General features: G+C 41.6%; 1 long non-coding RNA gene across 1 annotated transcript in view; it reads left to right on the top strand.

The window, feature by feature from the left end:
• LOC143990120 (uncharacterized) overlaps positions 1-11734 on the top strand; it is a 38737-nt gene extending 27003 nt beyond the window's left edge. The window contains exons 2-3 of the long non-coding RNA XR_013277168.1: positions 1433-1525; positions 10602-11734. This is a non-coding gene — a long non-coding RNA (uncharacterized LOC143990120). The remainder of the gene's footprint in view (positions 1-1432; positions 1526-10601) is intronic.
• Positions 11735-23665: the final 11931 nt, after the last annotated feature.

Below are 23665 nucleotides of genomic sequence, written 5' to 3'. Positions count from 1 at the left end.
AGCAGTAGATGACTGCAGCACGCACTAATCAGAACACTATCTGCATCCAGACCTTGCAAGAACAACTTTAAACGGCTCTTTCCAAGATAGATGACTTAGAGAACAGGAGCAAATGCTACAATGCTTGCATCAGAGGTGTCCCGGAATTGATCATTGATATACAAGACACCGTCAAATCTTTCATAAAAGATATCATCCCCGATATCCCGAACCACAGGCTTGAATTGGATAGGACCCACAGAGTGTTGCAACCCCCTTTGCCAGGATGGTCTCCCACGAGATATAGTGGTTAAACCCCATTTTTATGTGGTAAAAGAGGAAATCATGAGGAAATTTCGCAATCTCGCAAAGGCAACAAAATATAAATATTCACAGACATCTCCCCTGCCACAATTCAGAAGCAGAGATCTCTCAAACCTCTCCTGGTTGCACTCACCCAGAAATCGATAAAGTACAGATGGTCCTTCACTTTCCGCCTTCAGTTCCAATATAACCATAAATCATACGGCTTTACCAACTTCCAGAATGGTGAATGTCTACTCCTGCAACTCCGGTTTATATCCCAGGATCTCTCCCCTCACCAGTCAGAGAGCAGCCCTAACACCTTCAAGAGACCCCCACCGAACAGCCCCCTCCCCCCGTTGTGGGTCAAACAGCAAAGAGACATTGAGACTCTGTCCCACCAAGGTGATACTGTGACCCGATCGTCCTTTCTGGACCTGCCCTCTTTCCTTCCGAAGACATTCGGAACCACCGACAGTATAGTGGATACTCCTACACCCACCTGCACCTCCATTGTAATGGCCGGGCTAGCTTACCTTTTTAAACTATGCCATACACACTTGTTATTTTCAAACCAGGGTTCTGGACCCAATTGACTGGTATAGTTCTTACCCATGATAGCATTTCCCTTTTCCCTCCTAACCCACCTACCCCTTGTCCCACCTCCCCCAACCACCCCTCCCTTATCCCCCTCCTCTACCACCCACCCCATCCCTTTGCCTCCTTATTCCCCCGCTACTGTTACCCACAAGGGGAACAACATATCTGTTCTCCTTTTATGAGAGATATGTTATAATTTTGTGCATTGATATTTAAATTTGTCTTTCATCAGCTCTGTTACTTATTTCAGGGTCCGCCACTAACATCTATTTACAGGGGGCACTGCAGCTGGAGCGGGACCACTTGCTACTCCACCTGCTGAGACCTAGAGGAGCTACCCTCCCCTAGGGACACCAGGAATGCAACTTCTTTGTAGGTTGCCCCAACACCGAGCTCTATGTTTCATAGGGCATCGAGGCAGGACTTGGCATGCCAACCCTGCATCACAGGACATCTTCTATCCTAGCCCTGAGTTCTCTCACCTTCTTCTCCCTTCTTTTCTGCTTCTGGTTGTACTTTACCCTCTCTTCTTTTCTCTCCCCCCTCCCAGGTGCCTTCAGGCAAAGCTCGCCGATCTTCATCAACCAAGATGCTAGGCTAAAGAATCTGCTTCCGGAAAGGAAAACCCTCACCGAGGAACCAGGTAGGAGCCAACCACATGTACACACCCTCACATCCATGGCTGACCCTACTCCACAACAGGCAAACCTAAAGATAGCCTCCCATAACACACAAGGATTAAACTCCCCAATCAAAAGGCGTAAGGCCTTCCACAATTATTACTCTAGAGGCTTAGAAATCCTCCTACTCCAGGAGACCCACTTCCCAAAAAGCTTCTCTCCCACTTTCCTACATCACAACTACCCGACATTCTTTCTGGCCAATGCAGACAAAAAGAGAGGGGTGGTGGTACTCCTCTCAAAACGCATCTCATTCACTTAAAGGCCACATCAACTGAACCCTTTTCTCCCTGGTATCTTACTTCGCACCCTAACAAACGCCAATCATCCTTCTTCTCTTCCATGTTAGCTACCCTGGCCCCACACGTTGAAGGCAATGATGGTAATATTAGGTGGCGATTCAAACATTGTTGCTTTATCTAGGAGATGATCGAAAGCAAAGGGCATCCCCATCACAAAAAGACCCCCCAAACAGAGCCTCCACATTGCCTGACTACTTCACTCCCTATGGTTGATAGACACCTGAGGGGAATTGAATCCTTCCGCAACACACACACTTCTCTGCAACCCATGGCACATATGCCCAAATTGACCATATGTTCCTACATACCTCTGAGATACACTTAGTATCCCAGTCCTCCATATGTGAGGTCCCCTGGTCAGATCATTCTCTAATCACCCTTAAAATCACAGGACCCCTAACTCAGGTGGGCCTGCCCCAGTGGCGCCTCAATGGAGGCTCTTCTCACCAACCCAGTACATTGCATCATGCTAGAGAAGGAGGAGTTACAGGATTTTTTCCACTTCAATGACACTACAGACATGTCTCCAAGCTCTTTATGGGGGCTCATAAAGCGGTCATGAGGGGCAAATTCATCCAACTGACATAACGCCTAAAGTGAGAAAAACGATTAGACATTGTCTAGATAAAGACTTTCAATCCCTGTGCAAAACACACAAGAGCAAGCCTACTGCACGCTCGCTTCTCTAGCTAAACTTGACACAGATAGAATAGCCTTGAATACAGCCCTTACCTCAAGCATGGAAAAGCACCTAAAATGGGTGAGTGCCAGGTTTTATCTCCTCTCTGACAAATTCAGTCCCCAACTCGCAGTTAAGCTCTCTCCTAAACAAAGGGTTCGCTTCTTACCCAAAATGAAATCGCTGTCAGACATGCTAACCCAGAATCCTAAACAGGTTCTTTTGACCATTCGTTCTATTCTAAACTATATGCAGATACAAACCCCAGCTCTCCTCATAAACTAGATTCCTTTCTAGATGATATCCCTCTCCCCAAAATATCTAATTCTCATTGTTCCATCATGGACTCCCCCATCACTGAAGGCGAAGTCAGGGAGGTCATCAAAGAACTGAAAAAGGACTTAGCTGTAGGCCCGGACGGCTTTTGACACAATATTATAAGAAGTTTATAGATGTCCTTTCTCCTTATCTGGCCCGGCTTTTTAATTCCCTTCGAAAGGCCTCACCAATAGACTCAGCGGCAGACCTAGCATACATTTCTGTCATCCCCAAACTTGGCAAAGACCCCAGCCAAGTAATCAACTGCAGACCAATTTCATTAATTAAAAACGATCTAAAGATCATGACAAAAATTTTATCCAACAGACTAGGGTCATTTATAGGTTCTTATATGCACAAAGACCAAGTTGGTTTTATCCCGGGGAGGCAGGGAACGGACCAGAAAAGGAGGGAGGTTGACATTATATCCCTCCTCAGGTCAGGCTGGGATGGTGTCCCCCCCCACAGGAGGGTTACCTCTTGTCCATAGAATTCCAAAAGGCCTTCAACACTGTCACCTGGCTCTATCTTTTTGCTACCCTTGAGCTTCAGCCAAAACGTTCTCACCACATTAAAGGCCCTTTCCGTGACGTTGGTGGGCGGTCTTTGTGGGGGCGCCTATCAGGGCGTCATTTCGGCTGTGCCGGCTCTCGAGGCTCCCAACACACCCGACGTCTTTTAAATTGGATGTTGACTTTCCTTTCTTTTCAGGTGGGTTCTTTTCTCATTGCCCCACCTTTATTGTTAGCCTGCTGATAACAGACTATTTCTACTCTATTTTTTATTTTTTTATCTTTAGATAAAATATTTTTCATTTTTTTATCTTTAGAGAAGACACGCGCTTGCTCCTGACAAGTGGTACCTCAGCCACGAAACGCGTAGAGATATCAACTGTCATGTTTATCTTCAATTATGACCAACTTTTTTTTTTATATATATATTCTCTCAACATTCTTTTCAATTGGATATCTGAGTCATTTGTCGGGCAAGCACTACCTTAAATCTATGTTTTTTATTAACATAATTTGGTGTACGGTGGAAAATTTTCTTGTGTTCATACTACTCTGTATAAACGTTTATCATTTTTACTTGATTGTACTCAATATCCTTGAATATGGAATCGATAATAGTAAATGTATACTGTAATTATATTGATTAATTTTATGAACCAATTAATACAATTTTCCCAAATTGCTCACCAAATTTGATCTTATGGCACTCACGCACTTCATGTAAAGTCCCACCTTCATTGCTCCTCCGAATATATCTTTACAGGGATGGAAACATAGGATTTTACTAAACCATTGTTTCATTCAAAGTCCCATGGGATGGCAATGTCCCCAATTTTTCTTTTTTTCATATTCCCAACCCAAAGCTCAAGTTAGACTTCAGGGTCACCTCTCTGATCCATTCCCTACCACTAAATGAACATGACAAAGCTGCCCCTTTTCCGCCCCTCCTCTTTGCCATAGCAATAGAAACCTTAGCTATCGCTATAAGAGGTCACCCAGATAAGCATGGAGTCCATTGTTGCCTCTCAACACACAAATGTGCTCTTTTTACAGACGACATCCTTCTCTCAATTGCCTCCCCTATCATCTTAACCCCTAACGTTTTACAGCTACTATACAAGTTTGGCCAGGCCTCAGAACTGCAGGTCAAAATGTCCAAATCTATCGCCCTTAATATCTCGACCCCATTATCCCTGGTAGACAGACTAAAGGATCACTTCCCATTTACCTGGAGTACCTCCTCCATAACTTATCTGGGCGTCCACCTAACGGCCTCTATAGACCAACTTTATAAAAACAATTACCCGCCCATGTACAAGAAACTTAAGACAGATCTGGACCAGTGGTCTCTGTACAAAATATCCTGGCTGGGAAGAGTGAACGCCATCAAAATTACCCTCCTTCCCAGGATTCTTTACCTCTTACGTTCTCTTTCTATACCAGTCCCCAAATTCCATATTAAGAACCTCTAATCAGCAATAATCCGCTTTACCTGGGGCAAATCAAGTCACTGACTCCCCAAATAGACTCTCTTTAGACCCAGACAGAAGGGGGTCTAGGACTGCCTAATCTCTGGTGGTATTACCAGGCAGCACAATTGACCCAACTATCAACCGTATATTCCAAAGGTCCTAAACCCAACTGGGTGAGTATTGAAAAACAAGCAGTCCCAAACTATACCATAGATTTCTTAATCCGTTGCCCCGTAAATCTAGGCCCCCTATCCTTTCCCCCACACTATCCCACTCGATAGCCTTATGCGATTCCCTACATAAACTGAACTCCATAACATCTTGGTGGCATCTCTTAGCTCAAAATTATCACAATCCTCAATCCCCCCTGGGCATGGACATTAAGGCCTTTCAGTGGTGGCTTGATAAAGGCCTCTATAGAATGGGGCACTTTTTCAACTCCAGTGACCCCTTAAACTTGGTTACTGCATCTCAAAACTAGAAATGCCTGAAAAACTTTGCTTCCATCAGATATCACACTTCTTACACACTTTCTCATCTCTCCCTCTAGTAGTTACTCCATATGAACAGTGGTGCGCCACAGCCATGGATGTGAGGGGAGGAATTTCCCTGATCTACTCAGCATTAGCTGAACCATCAGTGAAAGCGCCTCACATGCAAAGCTGGGAACGCGACCTTGAGTTTGAATGGGACCTAAATACTTGGAACTCTCACTTCGCTAGAGCTTACAAGGGGATTCTTAATATCTCCCTGATTGAAGCAAACCTCAAGGTCATCTCCCACTGGTACCTGGTTCTGACTCGACTAATTAAATTTTTCCCATAGTCATCACCCCTTTGTTTCAGAGGTTGCGGTCGCTTAACCAAACAAAAAGTCTCCTACATTATGTTCCAAGAGAATACTTCTAACACATACTAGACAAACTTGAAATTTTCAAACGCATTTGAGAACCATGGGCCCGTCATATTGAAATCTCGCTATAGGCCGTAGGCCATCCACCCTATCCGACAGCCTTCCTGATTTCAGCCTTCCTTCACTGCCTAGATCTCTGTGAATCCCGCACCTGTACCCCTCATCCCCTTTTCCTGACTGCTTCCCCCTTCCTGCTACTCCTGTCTTTCCCTATCCCCTCTTTGCTGTCCCTTCTCCCATTAACACCATTAACCCTAGCTCATGGGAATATTGGCTATGACTGTAACATTATCCCGATTTCCACTCAGATATGCTCTTAACTTTTCACAGAGTGATTTCACAGTTCACATTTTACAGTTTGGTCTACTTGCCCTTTTGATACTCAACAATAACCTCACAAGGTTTCTGTAGTGACAAGTTTTTAGGTGACAATTTCTTTTCCTTTCTGTGGGTATACACTGGTGTTTTCAGCAACTGATGCGCGGGTTGACTGGTGGCCTATGGCACAGTTTGTTATTAGGGGTGCCTGGGCGGGGGGTCAACTTGCAGCCAAAATATTACGAATCACAGTGTACCTCACATATCCGTTCCATGCATAATTTTCTCCTTTTAACCTATCAAACATGAAGTTGATAGTCCATTCATTGTTAGCATTGTGAAACTGTTTAACAATTTATTCTTCTCTGTTTTATATCTGGCAGTGGTGGTATCTTCTACACCCCTGCATGGGTGACATTTTGTCTTAATGTTACTCTTTATTGAACAATAAAGCATTAAAAAATATATATATATATATATATATATATATATATATATATATATATATGTGAGCAGGGTTTGTCAAAAACATTTGAACATTGTGAGTGTTTGGACCCACATATAGAAAAACAGTTACCTGCTTGTTACAAGTAGAGTATTTAAACAATGTGTTGTGGTTTCCCTATTGTAGATATCAGGAAGCCTCCCAGTTCGAGGAGCTTTGGAAATCTATGTCGTGTGTAATGCTTCTGTGGAACCACTAGCAACCCATATGGAAAAAGGCGGTTCTAGTGGGCCCATTCAGAAGTCAAGTTGCTCTGGCAAGATGGAAGGGAGATTCTGATATGTGTATTGAAAGGTATCAGGGGAATCAGGGGAAACTCCAACTAGGAGAGTAATAGATTTGAGAGCGGTAACGGGGGAGGTTGGTATGCGCAAAGAGGGGGAGTTGGGTGGATTATTTGTCTTCTGGGAGAGGCAAATTTTGGAACCTTACTATAATGGGTAGGGGAGGGGGGGGGCGTAAATGAAAAATGCAGAGATAAAGAGGGAAAGGAAGATGAGGGGGAGTGCTCTTCCTCCTCCTCTGACCTGCTAGTGTGTAGCAGCAATTTTTACTGAGATACTAATTGGGAATATTCATTAGTTGTTTGGAAGTGTTGCCAACAAGACCATGTTTTCTGAAATTTGGTGGGTGTGTCTTTTGGCTTGATGTACCAATTCTTCAATTTCTGCAACTTTGTTTATGCATCTGAACCACTCCACGATGGTTGGTGGATTGGTCGATTTCGAATGGGCTGGAATACACATTTTCACTGCATTAAGTGTAAAGATAGGGAATGGTGATAATCCTTTTTAGGGATGGAGGAGTGGTGTAGAAGATATGTTGTCATTTGAGTAATGAGGAAATGGACTTCTTTCCAGAAGAGTTGGAGTAGAGACCACCAAATGTGTAGGAGTGAACCTTCTTCGTCAGTGCATCTCCAACAATTGGGGGATACGGTAGGGAAAATTTTGTGTAGTTTAAGAGGGGTCTTGTACCATCTGGAAAAGACCTTGAATCCATTTTCCTGTGCAGAGACATTAATCGACCCCTTATGGATATACAAACAGATATTTTCCCAGTCCTCATCTGAGAGGTTTATTGAGAGTTCCCTTTCCCATCTTTGGCTTGCTATGTTGGATTTTGGACTGTAGTCTGAGAACAAGAGGGAATACTTATCTGAGATCAGGAGTCTCTGCGGTTCTTTTCTTGTACATAGTACTTCAAAGGGTGTGTGATTTTTAGAATATTCAGGGCGTTTTTGAGGGTTATTCAAGAAATGTCTTAGTTGGACATACATCCAGAAGGGAAAAGCCGCGTACACACGGGCGGACTGTCTGGCCAACTAAGTCCGTCAGACAATCCGACGGACAGTCCGTCCTACTTTCGAATGAATGGACTTGACCACACACGATGAACAAACAGTCCGTTGAAAGCTTGCGCGATGACGTGTACAGCACGTACGACGGGACTAGAAATAGGACGTCCAATACACAGCAATGCAACCTTCCGCCGTGTAAATCCTTTCTGAGCATGCGCCATACTTAGTCCGTCCAACTAGCCTACTCACGAGCGGACTGTCCGCTGAAACCAAAGTTGGACGGACAATATTACGGAAATTCCGAAATACTTAGTCCGCCAGACTGCACGCTGAAAAAGTCAGCTGAAGCCCACACACGAGCGGACTGTCCGCTGAAATGTGTTTCGGCGGACTAAGTTGGACAGACAGTCCGCCCATGTGTACGCGGCTAAAGGAGCATCCTGGCATCTGAGCAGATAATGTGAATAGGGTTAGGAAAGTGTTCCTCGCAAAGAAATGTTCAGTTCACACTTCGGAGTGGGTCCATACTTCTGATAGACCTGGTGGGAAATCCAGGTAGTTACAGATGGGCGTTAGCAGGCCTGGGGAGGAGGAGATTTTAAATTTATGACATGCCTTAATAAAGATATGTAGCGTTTTGCCAATTAGAGGGTGTTGTTTGCATTCTAGCGGTATGTACGATGAGGCGGCCCATGGAAGTTGACTTAATGATATTGGGGAAAACGTATGTTCGATGTCTACCCATGCCTTGGTATGCAAATGCACATTCCAGTCTATTATTCTTGCTATCTGGCAGGCCCAGTGGTATTTAGCAAAATCTGGAAAGCCTATGCCTCCTTTCAGCCTCGGTAAAGACATCCTCTCAAAGCTTAATCTTAAAAGGTAATCGAGTCCTGACTCCATCTGAAGGGGAAGTTCACTTGACATTGTATGTATGTGTATATCTATCTATCTATCTATCTATCTATCTATCTATCTATCTATCTATCTATCTATCTATCTATCTATCTATCTATCTATATTATAATAGTTTATAGCTGTTCTTGGAGATCTTGACTCCTTTGATATCAAGATTAGACCTGAGGCATTGCAGAAGTGGTTCCAGGTTAAGGACAAATATTAAAAGTGAGAGAGGGCAACCCTGGTGTGTACCCTTTGATATTGAGAAGGCATTTGATAGGTGGCCATTGACTCAGACCTTGGTCGTTGGGGAGGAATAAAGGGCCAGAATAAATTGTAACATACGTTCACGTATGCCAATCGCTTTGAGGGCTTCTACCATATAGTCCCAGGCCACTCTATGGAATGGCTTCTCCACATCCAGGGATAAAAACAATTCACATTGGTGTGTAGATGTCAACCATTTGTGTATATTAATGGCTTTGATGGTGTTGTCTTTCGCCTCTCTGCCCGGTAGGAAGCCCATCCATCTAGTGTAATGAGTTAAGGCAGTAAGGGTAGAAGACGATTGGCTAATATTTTGGCATAAATTTTAAGGTCCACATTTATTAGGGAAATTGGTCAAAAATTTGTGACAAGTAAATGGTCTTTGTTCACTTTTGGGATCACAGTGATGTGTGCTGTGAGGAGGCCTTGGGGTGGGGGACTGTCAGGCGTAATGGAGTTGATTTCTTTCAAAGTTTTACCAGGTGCATGTTCAATCTTCTGCTGGCTTTTAGCTGTAAACTTCTGGCAGTGGCACTCTGAATCTGCGGTTTCTACACCTGTTGCTTTTTGGCCTGTTAGCTAGCATTGGGTGAATGGTTCGAGCTGAGCAAAATTTCGCCCGGAATATTGCCTGTTTGCCCGTTCAACGAACACCCGAATTTTCGGGGGGGAACCACAATGCTCTGCGTACCTCACTGTGCATTCTATGGCCCTAATTTGATGAAGCCTTGCACCTGAGTGTTTGTCAGGTGCAATGCTTTGCCAATTAGGGCACAAAACACTGTCAGAGCCCTGATTGGACAAAGTGATGATGACTTTCTCCAATCACAGCTCGGTGCTCATAGTCCCATCCCACACAATAAAAGTTAACTTCCCATAGGAAGCTTGATAGCTTCCTGGAACACAGAGCCGTTGATTAAGTCTGTTGATCTTCCCTTCTTTAGGTGTGAGCTCAATTCTTGCTGTTTTTATAAGAGCAGAAATATTATTCTTTAAGTACCGGTTTTTATTTTGTAAGTTGTTGTTCAAACACTGCATTTCCTTCAACTTACTAGCTGTTTCATTTGTTTCTGGCACTTTTCATATTCAATATTTAGATTATTAAATGATGCTTCCTTAGCAGATGCTTCTTCTGCAATTATTTCCTCATATAGGTCCAAGCAGTCTCTTGAAGCACTGGATGGCTTTGTGATTTAATCCACTCTCAGGCCCAGTCAACCACCGCCAGGCTCTGAACCCCCCCCCCCTTCTTCGGCCTGTTGGTGTTTTCCGCACTCGGGCTCCTCAGGGGGAAACTCTTCTCTGTGACATCAATTTGCCCCCTAAAACATTCAGAGCAATATATAAGTGAATCCCATGCCAAGAATGTGTCTACCACCAGACAGGCACACCAAGGGGCTTGCCAATTATATGTGACCCTCAAATTATAGAGAAGTCATATATTGCACAGTATGCAAATATCAGTTGTTATGCTATATCTCCCACAGCATCTGAACACCCCAAAGGTAGCATTGCTTAACATGTATCCCACCAATCTTCCCTCAATGTGTGCAGGTATGTTAAGAGAAGAAAGGAGCAGTCAGGGCCTGGACTTGAACCTGGGACCTCAACTGTGTCGGGCAAAGAATCTTCTCACTGAGCTACCAGAGATGCTGGAGAACAGCCTGCCTGATCCATTGAACAACTCTGCCTTGTGCCTTGTACCTTGACTTCATGCTGAACCTTAAACTCTACTCCTCCCATGAACTTCCTGATAAAAAGCCATGTCCTGAACATTCTTCGGTGTTACATTTGACTCCAGTTCCACACAATAGCTCTCCCTTCTGAGCGGTCTTAGAAGGGACATCTTTACAGTTATATTATGTGTAAATTCCAAGAACTAACAACTATATAACCACAGTCCTGGCGGTGACACCCCTTTGCCTCTTCTTATAGTACCATTTTATATCCAACCCTGGGTGCTTCTTATTGCCCATCCTCCAGTCACAGTCAGATCCCTCTAGGGGTGACTGGAGAGGGATGTATATTCATCAATGCATTCCCACAATAATAATAATCTCTTTAGCTCAAACGCTCATATCTCTCTTTATCGACTCCTTTAGACATGGAAACAGTCAGTCCTCTCCACATCTGGGACATCTTCACAGATTTAACATTTATTGGATTCTATGGACTCTATGATATCTTGTCTGTTATCTCCACCCATAAAACCCTGTATTCTCTTTGAGCTACCATTTGTATTTTCTTCTTCTTTTTTTATATATACTTCTACTGGTCACCACTACAACTATGTTTTGTATTTCATGTACCCTTTGTTCCTCTGTATTAACAAAGAAAATACCATCATTGATAGCACCATGTGGATCCAACGATCTCTATTGTTGCTCTCTATCCCTCCTTCTTTTCCCTCTCATCCCCCTCCACCCTCTGCCACCTTCCCTACCCTTCCCCCTCCCTTCTCCTCTTATATTGATTCATATGCATTCTGATATGGATATGTCTTATTGCTAGCTTTGCCGATGTTCGCTTTTTCCACTGTTTATTTTACTTTATACTGGAGCCCACGCACTCTGTTCAGTGCATACCTTGTACAGACCCAACGTTGGTAACTGTAATTTATATTCTGTTTACTGCATTTCGTTTGTGTAACCATACCACTGTACTTTTTGAAAATTCAATAAAATATTTTGGGAAAAAAAAAAGCCATGTCCTTGCACTTCCTCTTTGCCAAATTATTGTGCTTTCTCATCCAGTATCTCACTTTTGTCTTCCCTGCTGCCATCCATACTTTGTTACCACTAGTTATCGACCCTTGGCTTGTTCCTCGACTACGCTTCTGCCTGATCCCAACCTGCAACTACTCATTACCGAGCTTTTGGAGTGTTTACTAACCACGCTTCTGTTTGATTATTACCTGCCTACTGCCCCAGCTTGCTCTAAAGATATAAAATCAATATAATCAAAACACAGCTGAGTATGCTGTTTATTCAGAGCGCATGCTGCTGGTGACGTCACCAGCTGCTGCTGGCTATAATATCTCCTAAATGGTGCAGGATTATGAGATATTGATTTTACCTAGAGGTAAGCTTTATTATAAGGTAAAAATACAAACATAGGGTTTGCTACCACTTTAACTACAACTTTGAAATGCTCTCTATCTGTTGTGATGGAATATCAGGCAAGATTTTGGGAAAGAAAACCCTAAAATAGCTATCCCACATTATGGATGATAGTAATGTGCTTTGGTGTATCTTGTGTGTTTTAAATCATTTTTAGAGCTATAGAGTTATATATTGTTAGAATAAAATGTAAATATTGTAGTAATGTCTGCCATATTTTACAAATGTAGTTTTTATATTTGAAAGGTCTGTTATACATTTCACACTCTCAGGGTTTAACACTATCAGGATGAACTGAAAAAATTGAAACTTATATTCTGATTGGTTGTAGTGTATTAGTGGAATTTGTACTTAGCTTTTGCCTCATCAAATTAGCCTGTAAGTGCATTGTTTTTAAGTATTCACCATATGTCAAAAAGTATACTTGTTCAACTGGCTTCAACTGTTCTTAAGAAAATGTTTTACTTCAATTTTGTCAGTGAGGGAAAACAGAGGAACAAATAACACAGGAACAGAAACAGATGTACACATTTCAGTCTGTTGCAAAACGGATGTAGGACACATTCCACAGCACCGAACACCTACAGCTGGAAAGCTTTCAATGCTCCATCTCTGCTTGGCACAAGAAGAGAAAATACCAGCTGGATGGATTCACAGGGATTTATAATAAAAATGCTGAGTGCAAAATTTGGAGCAACTCTGCAAAGAAACCAATCAGCTTCCAAGTTTTATTGCCAAAGCTTAATCGAACAAGCAGAAGTTAGAAGCTGGTTGGCTAACATGCACAGCTGCACCAGATTCTGAATGCACCAGTTTTAGTAAATCTACCCCACACTGTTCAGCAGGTCTCACTCTCTCCTGACCCGCATGAACTGGATGTACAGACATCTACCCCTGCTCAGAGCCAAGCTCAACCTCAACATTCTACACAAGGTCTGTGCTGGGCCTGCAAACTCCCAGCCTTGCCTGGAAAGCTTATCTGCAAAGTTTGCCTTGAAGAAGTGCAGCAGATAAAGAGGATGATGCAAGGAGGTTTAAAGACTAAATCCATGAGGCGGTACGGGAGAGCCTCCAGGACTTGGTAATTCCAACGAGACACTCTTCCCATAAGCTTACACAGCCCAGGACATTCTCAAGCCTCACCTGAAGAGAGTGTATCAGAGTTATCCCCGGATCCAGTGGATGCTGGGCCTGGGACCTTTGATTATAATCTGGTAGGCCGCTTTGTGAAAGCAATTAAAGAAGCCTTCGATTGGGAGTCAGAGTCAATCCCACCACAAAAGATCTGTAGGTTCTTTCCTAACCTGAAAAAGGAGGAACCTACCTTCCCAGTATTTCCGGAGAGTAAGGAATTAATTAAGGATGAATGGGATAAACTGGATAAAAAAGTGAATTTGCAAAGCAAACTCTCAAAACTGTATCCAATGCCTTCTTCACAGGCTAGCCTTTGAGAGACCCCCATCAAATGTGGATTCAGCCTTGCAGCATTTGGCATGGCATGTGTCCTTACCTTTGGAGAACTCTTTCAGGGATCCAATGGATCACTGGGTAGACGCAGATATTAAAAGGATTTATTCTGTGGCTTGGTCGGCCCTTCACCCAGACATTGTCCTGATGGACTTGTCAAGGGCCTTGAAGACATGGCTTGCCAATGTTGAGACTGCTTTAAATGCAGGGGTAGACCCCTCAAAGATTGTTACAGCATTGGAGGAGCCAAACATTTCAGCGGATTTCCTTGCAGAGGCATTGGTAGATTTAGTAAAGCTGTTAGCTAGATGCTTTAGCCAGTGCTGTTACAGCAAGGAGGGCCCTGTGACTCCGCCTTTTGACGTCAGACGGAACTTCCAAACAGGCCTTGTGTAACATACCATACAATGGCAAACTACTGTTTGGAAAGACCTTAGATGATGCAATTAAGAGAGTCACGTGAGGTAAGTCGGCTCTTCTCCCTCAGCCTGGTCGAAAGAAACCACTTGGACAACCCAGTCAGTCAACCTACAAATGCTTCCAGAAGGCAAAATGGTACAGGCCAGTATGGGAGAGACCTCAATGGAGAGGGACTCAAAGATCCTTTCTATGGGTCATCAAGTCTAAGGTAGCACAGGCAGCCAAGACAAATGAAAAGTCCTTTTGAGGCTGCGCCCACCGAGGCTTGTCCAGTGGGAGCGAGGTTAAGCTCCTATTGGAGGGTCTGGGCGGCAAAGGTTACCGATCGCTGGACACTGTAAAACACACACACGCTATAGAGTTCTTACACCACCCTCCAAATTCCTTTGCAAAAACTCAGTGGCCAGAGTGTCCCGAGAGGAGACTGTTCTTGTGAACCTATATAGAAAAACTCTTCTCCAAAGGGGCCATCAAGCATGTACCAGCAAAATAGAGAGGGGGAGGTTTCTTTTCCCCAATCTTCCTTGTGCTAAAATCTTCAGGCCTTGCCCACCAAGGGGGGACAAGGAGTCTAATGCTCCTTTACCTGTCGGCAGACACCTTTGCCTGGGTAGCGGAGCAACTTCAGGACCTGACAGCCTCATATCTCCCAGGATGTCTGAATCAAGAGTCTGATATTTCTAGAGCAAGTTTAGTGCTGTAGATTTCATTGTGCTACTGCAACTTTAACGCTGTATAGTTTTGTGGGTTACTGCATGTTTAATGCCATATTGTTCATTGCATTACTACAAGTTTAATACTCTATAGTTCTGTGTGTTACTTCAAGTTTAACACTGTATATTTCATTGCGTTACTGCAGGTTTAACACCATATAGTTCTGTGCATTACTGCAAGTTTAATGCTGTATATATTTCATTGTGCAACTGCAAGTTTAACGCTGTATATTTCATTGCGGTACTGCAAGTTTGACGTTGTATAGTTCTTTGCATTACTGCAGTAATAACGCTGTATAGTTCTGTGCGTTACTGCAAGTTTAACACCATATATTTCATTGTGTTACTGCAAGTATAACCCTGTATAGTTCTGTGCGTTACTGCAACATTAACATTGTATTGTTCTGTGTGTTACTGCAAGTTTAACACTGTATATTCCATTGCGTTATTACATGATTAAAAGACGTATAGTTCTGTGCATTACTGCAAGTTTAACGCTGTATATTTCATTGCGTTACTGAAAGTTTAATGCTGTATATTTCATTGTCATACTGCAAGTTTAAGACCATATAGTTCTGTCCGTTACTGCAAGTTTGAAGCCTTATATTTCATTGCTGCAAGTTTAACGTCCTATAGTTCTGAGCGTTACTGCAAGTTTAATGCCATATATTTCATTGCCTTACTGCAAGTTTAATGCTGTTTATTTCATTGCATTACTGCAAGTTTAAGGCCACATAGTTCTGTGCATTATTGCAAGTTTAACACTCTATATTTAATTGCAGTACTGAAAGTTTAACGCCATATAGTTATGGGTTACTACAAGTTTAACACTGTATAGTTCTTTGCATTACTGCAAGTTCAATGCCGTATATTTCATTGCATTACTGCAAGTTTAACACTGTATAATTCTGTGCATTACTGCAAGTTTAATGCCGTATATTTAATTGTGTTACTGCAAGATTAAAAGCCACATAGCTCTGTGCATTACTGCTGCACATGTGATCAGTTATGACACCAGCCATTGGATGGTTTGAAAGTTTGGTTGAGAGCACAACCAATGTGAACGTTAGCATTTCCGGCATGCCGGGAATGTAAGTGTTTTTTAAACTGGGTTTACTCCCACTTTAACACCATATATTTAATTTTGTTACTACACATTTAACGCTGCATATTTCATTCAAGTACTGCAAGTTTCACACCATAAAGTTCTGTGCGTTAGTGCAAGTTTAACGCTGTATATTTAATTACGTATTGCAAGTTTAATACCATATAGTTCTGTGTGTTACCTCAAGATTAACGCTGTATAGTCCTGTGCATTACTTCAAGTTTAACGCTGTATATTTCATTGCGTTACTGCAAGTTTAATGCCATATAGTTCTGTGCATTACTGCAAGATTAACTCTGTATAGTTCTGTGCATTACTTCAAGGTTAACACTGTATATTTTGTTGAGTAACTGCAAGTTTAACGTTGTATATTTAATTGAGTTACTGCAAGTTTAACTCCATATAGTTCTGTGCATTACTGCAAGTTTAACGCCATATATTTAATTGTGTTACTGCAAGATTAAAAGCCACATAGCTCTGTGCATTACTGCAAGTTTAATGCGGTATATTTAATTGCGTTACTGCAAGTTTAATGCTGTATATGTCATTGTGGTGCTACAAGTTTAAGGCCATATAGTTCTGTCCGTTACTGTAAGTTTAACATTGTATATTCCTTTGCGGTACAGCAAGTTTAACGCCATATAGTTCTGTGCATTACTGCAAGATTAATGTTGTATAGTTCTGTGCAATATTCTGCAAGTTTGACCCGTTATATTCCATTGCATTGCTGCAAGTTTAACGCCGTCTAGTTCTCTGCATTACTGCAAGTTTAATTCCACATATTTCATTGCATTACTGCAAGTTTAGTGCTGTTCATTTCAATGCGTTACTGCTGTTTTAAGGCTGTATATATTTAATTGCATATCTGTAAGTTTAACGCCATAAAGTTCTGTGCGTTAGTGCAAGTTTAACGCCGCATATTTCATTGCAGTACTGCAAGTTTAATGCTGTATATTTCATTGCGTTACTGCAAGTTTAGCGCTGTATATTTAATTGAAGTACTGCAAGTTTAACACCATAAAGCTCTGTGTGTTAGTGCAAATTTAACAGCGTATATTTCATTGCGTTACTGCAAGTTTAATGCTGTATATTTCATTGGAGTACTGCAAGTCTAATGCCATTAAGTTCTGTGCATTACTGCAAGTTTAACTCTGTATATTTCATTGCAGTACTGCATGTTTAACACCATGTGCATTTATGCTAGATTAACACCATATAGTTCTGTGCGTTACTGCAAGATTAATGCCATATATTTCATTGTATTACTGGAAGTTTAACGCTGTATAGTCCTGTGTGTTACTGCAAGTTTAACGCATATATTTCATTGCATTACTGCAAGTTTAACACCGTATAGTTATGTGCATTACTATAAGATTAACGCTGTATAGTTCTGAGCGTTATTTCAAGTTTAACACTGTATATTTCATTGCATAACTGCAAGTTTAACACTGTATATTTAATTGAGTTACCGCAAGTTTAACACCATATAGTTCTGTGCATTACTGCAAGTTTAACGCTGTATATTTCATTGTGGTACTGCAAGTTTAACTCCATATAGTTCTGTGCATTTTTGCAAGTTTAACACCATATATTTCATTGTTTTACTACAAGTTTAATGCTGTATAGTTATGTGCATTACAGCAAGTTTAACGCGGTATATTTCATTGCTTTACTGCAAGATTAAAAGCCTATAGTTCTGTGCATTACTGTGAGTTCTATGGCGTATATTTCATTGCATTACTGCAAGTTTAACGCCATATAGTTCTGTGTGTACTGAAAGTTTAATGCTGTATAGTTCTGCGCGTTACTGCAAGATTAACTCCATATAGTTAATTTTGTTAATTCAAGTTTAACACTGTATAGTTCTGTGTGTTACTGCAAGTTTAACGCTGTATAGTTCTGTGTGTTACTGCAAGATTAAAAGCCGTATAAGTCTGTGCATTACTGCAAGTTTAACGCTATATATTTCATTGCATTACCGCAAGTTTAACGCTGTATATTTCATTGCGTTACTGCAAGTTTAATGCTGTATATTTCATTGCGGTACTGCAAGTTTAAGGCCATATAGTTTTGTCCGTTACTACAAGACTAACGCTGTATAGTTCATTGCGTTGCTGCAAGTTTAACGCCATATAGTTTGGTGCATTGCTGCAAGTTTAATGCCATATATTTCATTGCGTTACTGCAAGTTTAACACCATATAGTTCTGTGTGTTACTGCAAGATTAACGCTGTATAGTTCTGAGCGTTACTGCAAGTTTAATGCCATATGTTTCATTGTGTTACTGCAAGTTTAACACTGTATAATTCATTGAGTTACTGCAAGTTTAAATCTGTAAATATTTCATTGCGTAAATGCAAGTTTAACGCCATATAGTTCTGTGTGTTACTGCAAGTTTAACACTTTAAAGTTCTGTGCGTTACTGCAACTTTAATGCTGTATATTTCATTGGAGTACTGCAAGTTTAACGCCATAAAGTTCTGTGCGTTATTGCAAATTTAACACTGTATATTTCATTGCATTACTGCAAGTCTAACGCTGTATAGTTCTGTGTGTTACTGCAAGTTTAACGACATCTGTTTCATTGTATTACTGCAAATCTAATACTGTATATTTCATTGCATTACTGCAAGTTTATTGATGTATATTCCATTGGAGCACTGCAAGTTTAACGCCATAAAGTTCTGTGCATTACTGTAAGATTAACGCCATATAGTTCTGTGCGTTACTGCAAGATTAACCCTATATATTTCATTGCGTTACTGGAAGTTTAATGCTGTATAATCCTGTGCATCACTGCAAGTTTAACGCATATATTTCATTGCGTGACTGCAACGCCATATAGTTCTGTGTATTACTGCAAGATTAACGCTGTATAGTTCTGTGCGTTACTTCAAGCTTAATACTGTATAATTAATTGCATAACTGCAAGTTTAACGCTGTATATTTAATTGAGTTACTGCAAGTTTAAGGCCATATAGTTCTGTGCGTTACTGCACATTTAAGGCCATATATTTCATTGTGTTACTGAAAGTTTAATGCTGTATATTTCATTGTATAACTGCATGTTTAACGCTGTATATTTCATTGCGTTACTGCAAGTTCTGTGTGCTATTGCAATTTTAACGCCTTATAGTTCTGTGCGGTACTCAAAGTTCAACGCTGTATATTTAATTGCGGTACTGCAATTTTAACGCTGTATAGTTCTGTGCGTTACTGCAAGTTTAAAGCCGTATATTTCATTGCGTTACTGCAAGTTTAACACCATCTGGATTTCTTTTCAAATTTTATATTTAGCATAACAGAAATTACTCATACAAGCATGTACTAGGTAGGTAATACAGCATGTACAGGTACCAAGGAATTTCACAGTGATCCAAGCATTAGTGTCAGCATCATCAATCAAACTGTGTATACGTAGTCCTGAATTATGCATCCTGAAAGAGGCAGCATGTCACTCCTCCATCTCATAAGGGTCAGATCCCCCCCTTACCCTCACGTCTCAACTTTGAAACTTAGAAACATGGGCAATGGGATATAGTATAAAGCACCCTAAATCCCCTTCATCCTTATTATTGTCAGTTATTATTGTACTCATACGCTCACCCTCCAGTGAAACCTTGCCAGCTGGATCTTGTTCTTAATTTTCATTGCTGCTCTGAGCCTCATCTTCCTCCAATGTATTCTGTGTCCACCCACCTAAACCATACCATCTTGGGAGCTCCCCTGGCCTGATACATCTTCCAATATAAAAGTACGTCCACATTGACCACCTTTACCCACTTCCCTACTCTCAGTTGTTCTCCATAGAGCCATCTCCGAGCTACAGTGAGGGGAAAAAAGTATTTGATCCCCTGCTGTTTTTGTACGTTTGCCCACTGACAAAGAACAGTCTATGATTTTAATGGTAGGTTTATTTTAACAGTGAAAGACAAAATAACAACAGAAACATCCAGAAAAACGCATTTCAAAAAAGTTATAAATTGATTTGCATTTTAATTACTGAAACAAATATTTCAACCCTTTGCAAAACATGACATAGTACTTGGTGGCAAAACCCTTGTTGGCAATCACAGAGGTCAGACGTTTCTTGTAGTTGGCCACCAGGTTTTCACACATCTCAGGAGGGATTTTGTCCCATGCTTCTTTGCAGATCCTCTCCAAGTCATTAAGGTTAGGAGGCTGATGTTTGGTAACTTGAACCTTCAGCTCCCTCCACATATTTTCTATGGGATTAAGGTCTGGATACTGGCTAGGACACTCCAGGACCTTAATGTGCTTCTTATGGAGCCACTCCTTTGTTGCCTTGACCTTGTGTTTTGGGTTATTTTCATGCTGGAATACCCATCCACAATCCATTTTCAATGTCCTGGCTGAAGGAAGGAGGTTCTCATCCAAGATTTAATGGTACATGACCCCGTCCATCATCCCTTTGATATGGTGATGTTGTCCTGTCCCATTTGTAGAACCCCCTGTGACGGATCCTATCCCACACTCTGCTTGAGTGCTTCCGTCAGTAATACCGCTTCCTCCAGTCTGACCAGCAGAGGGATATCTATTATTATAGCTGCATTGAATACAAGTCTAGTCAAAAATAGCTTGTAGAATCTTGAATGATTTATTGGCCAGAATACAGCCTTTTTATACAGGTTTAACACATGGGGTTAGATAATGAGGTAGGGCTGCTCATGGATACTTCCCCCTCTCCCATAGCAACAACTTAAAAGACAATTACATAATTAACTTGTTAATTAACCCAGAACTTAAGGCAGCCTAAGTGACCAGACAGTCTGTCCCGCAGGTCAATGTTATTAGCTCTTTCAAGGATTGTGTATTGTTCAAAACTAACAACCAAGAAAACAGTCTCTCAAAAATGTAACAAAAAAAAGATTAATATAGCAATACCAAAAAAACAGGGTGAATGTGGACAGAAAAAGGTCCTTGCAGCCAGTGTCCGCAATACCCCCCAAAGCATTATGTTTCCACCTCCATGTTTGATGATGGGGATAGTGTTCATGGGGTCATAGCATTCCTTCTCCTCCAAACATGGCAAGTTGAGTAGCTGCCAAAAAGCTTGATTTTGGTCTCATCTGACCACAACACTTTTACCCAGTTCTCCTTTGAATCATTCAGATGTTCATTAGCAAACTTCAGACAGGCCTGTACATGTGCTTTCTTGAATAGGGGGACCTTGTGAGCACTGCAGGATTTCAGTTCTTCATGGCGTAGTGTGTTACCAATTGTTTTCTTGGTGACTATGGTCCCAGCTGCCTTAACAAGATTCTCCCATGGATTTCTGGGCTGATTTCTCATCGTTCATCGTTCTCATGAACGATGAGAAACGGGCCCCAGACCAAGGGAGATTGACAGTTATTTTGCAAGTTATTTTCCTTTCCACTCAAGGCACACTTTATACACCATTGTTCCTATGCCACAGAACAAACAAGAGGAAAGAGATGAGGAGGAAGAAGATTCTGTCAGTTTAGGAGGCATTGAAGCAGAAGAAGACATACGTCAAACAGTAAGGCACAAGGCACACTTTATACACCATTGTTCCTATGCCACAGAACACACAAGAGGAAAGAGATGAGGAGGAAGAAGACTCTGCCAGTTTAGGAGGCATTGAAGCAGAAGAAGACATACGTCAAACAGTAAGAGATGGTTTTCCATTTGCAAAACCCTTGAAAGAACTACGTGGCTGGGAGGAGGCAGTTCCAGTTACTATAATCCTCAGTGACCCCGAGTCCCCGAATCTGATTCTCATGCCTCCGCAATTTTGTGCGTGGGCTCCCTCATGCTTCAAAGCCTGCGAAAGAACCCAAGTATACGCGGCATAAAGGAAAAGGATCACTATTGGTTGGCAACCCTCCTTGATCACTGTTATAAGGGGAAAGTCAGAACTCTTCCTGTCCCCACAGAGAGTGCAGAAGATGAAATTTCTTGAGGACACCTTAAAGAGAAGTTTATCACATACTCTGGTAGGTTACAGTGTCATGGAAAATGTAGTTTTGAGGCTTCTGTTGGTCAGGAGAGGAGTGGTGCTTTCCGAATAGGCATTCAGTGCTGCTGGAGTTTTTGTTACTGATTATAGAACGCGTCTGTCAACAGACTCCGTGGACCATCTGACTTTTTTAACAAAATGAATAAGTCCTGGATTACCAGCAACTATGAAGCCCCTGATGCCAATGTTGCTGATAAAGCATTTTTGGGATGTGGAATCTCTGTGGGACTTCTAGGCTGCCTAGTGTTGTGGGTGTTGATTTCATCTGGAAGAATGTTTTTGGTGTAAGTTTCATGGGCACAATTAACACCCAAAGACCATTTTTTACGCACCCTTTTGACAGGTGCATATCATTACAATTTTTGACAGAAAGGCCAATTCTTGCTTTTATCAAGAGTACCTCTATAGGGTTACAGTGTGAAGGGGCCACCAACAGCCAAAGAACAATCTTCCCACACCTGTTTGACAGGTGCATTGTATTGCAATTTTTAACAGCAAGGTCAATTCTTGCTTTCATCAAGATTACATCTATAGGGTTACGGTGTAAAGGCGCCACCGACACCCAAAGAACAATTTTTCCCCACCTGTTTGACAGGTGCATATCATTGCAATTTTTAACAGCAAGGCCAATTCTTGCTTTCATCAAGAGTACCTCTATAGGGTTACAGTACCTCTATAGGGTTACAGAGAAAGCCTGTAGCGAAAATGTAATTTTTTGAGCTTTATAAATGCAATTATTGCTTCAACAGCTTCTATACACAGTACAGATGTGCCATTTTACAGGTGAAATAAGGGTACCCCCCAGGCACTATATTGAAAGGAATTTTTCATTTTTATACTTTCACTTTAACCACTTGCCGCCTGCCCACTGTCAAATTATGCCGGCACGGTGCAGCTCTCATTCTGGGATGCTGTCATAGGACGGCATCCCAAATGGCCGCTCTTGCTCTCCCTCCTCGCCGTGTTGCTAGGACACAGTGTGACCCAACCCTGGCTATTTGACAATTAAAAAATGGCCACCTATAAAAGTTCAAAATTATACTTTTACAATGTGCACCTCATCCCAATTGTATAGAACTGGATGTATGAGACCTCTGGTATCCAAACAGAGGTGTCAAAAGAATGTGAGCTAGGGGACTATTGTGGTGCATATAAATTAAATAATACATCACATGAAGAAAAACAAATTTTGCATAAAAAATGTAATACAGTTTATTGAATAAAAACCATTACAAAATCCAACATATCTAGAATTCATGGAGTAGGTGAGGTATTTCGACTAGTTTAGCTTTTCAGCTTCCTCAGGAACTACCTACATCTAAAAATGCATCAATTATTCATAATTCTATAAAGAATATCTACAAAAGGTGATAAAATCACGAACAATTGAAATAAATATTAAGGAGACAGTTTGCATTATGAAGAACAGACTCTTACCTAAACCGCCCCGCCCAAGGATAGGCTGGAATCATGCAGGGAGAAGTCTCCCCCGGCGACTGGGTGAGATATAAAGCCCGGATGCTGACCAAAATCTATATAAAAGACATTGGTATACATTTATATGTGTAAAGAGAAAGGATGAAAACTAAAAAGAAGAAGGGGGACACCTCCGGTGGTAAGGAGTGCTAATCCGGTGATCCAGGTATGTAGGACCAATAGTGGTCAGAAGTTGTGACTTGGTGGTGACAAAGATAAGTGACGAGTGGAATCCAATGAGGCATGCACAGAAAGGATGAAGAACTAGAGCCAAACAAACGAGAGTGATGAATAAAACAATCAAAATACAACCCACA

The sequence above is a fragment of the Lithobates pipiens genome, unplaced genomic scaffold (assembly GCF_037356315.1).
Source record: "Lithobates pipiens isolate NorthernLeopardFrog02 unplaced genomic scaffold, aLitPip1_a1.2 Scaffold_18, whole genome shotgun sequence".
Lineage (NCBI taxonomy): Eukaryota > Metazoa > Chordata > Amphibia > Anura > Ranidae > Lithobates > Lithobates pipiens.
Note: the sequence above shows the minus strand (reverse complement) of the source record. Positions and strands in the feature narration are given on the sequence as shown.